This window comes from Trypanosoma theileri (assembly GCF_002087225.1).
Source record: "Trypanosoma theileri isolate Edinburgh chromosome Unknown TM35_Tth_61_V1, whole genome shotgun sequence".
Classification (NCBI taxonomy): domain Eukaryota; phylum Euglenozoa; class Kinetoplastea; order Trypanosomatida; family Trypanosomatidae; genus Trypanosoma; species Trypanosoma theileri.
Window position 1 is genome coordinate 57920 of NW_021639903.1, and position 662 is coordinate 58581.

The following is a 662-nucleotide window of genomic DNA, read 5'->3' on the forward strand; positions in this document are numbered from 1 at the left end:
GATGCCCTGTATGCTATTTGTGTGTGTCTGCGTTGTTGGCTCTAATAAAGCCACACTTGTGCAGCAGACATAGCAGGGATAAGGGGTTGTTCTGGTCCCATGTGTGTGTGTGTGTGTACATACTCGATGTGGGTAACGAAGGGAAGAGGGACAGCTGCCATTCTACAGTGTAAGGTGTACTGTACATGATGTGTTTATCCCTTCACTCTAATGAAGTGAATGTTTGCCATTACTGTGAAATGGAAGGGAATTATTGTTGAGTGAATATATATAGAATCCTAATTGGTATTGTTGATGTATGGTACTAGTAGTAGTGCACTCATCAATAGCCCAACGAGCCACAGTACTCTGGATAGCAACAGTAATGGTAACATAGTATCTCTCTCTTTCACTGTGTAGTTAATGGCTTTTATTGTGAATTCTTATTTTTTGTTACTGTTAGTTGTTTCTCATTGTTTGACAATGGTAACTGTGTTATATTCTGTGTCTGATAATGATGATGATGATGTATTTTGTTTTGGTTTTCGGTGTTTGACATTTGTGTTTTGGGAATATATATTCATCCTCTGTGATGATGAGAGTGTAAATTTTTTCTTTCATTTGTTTCAATCAAGGTATGAATTTTTGAGTACGTTAGACTGTGAGGTATTACGGACTGTTCA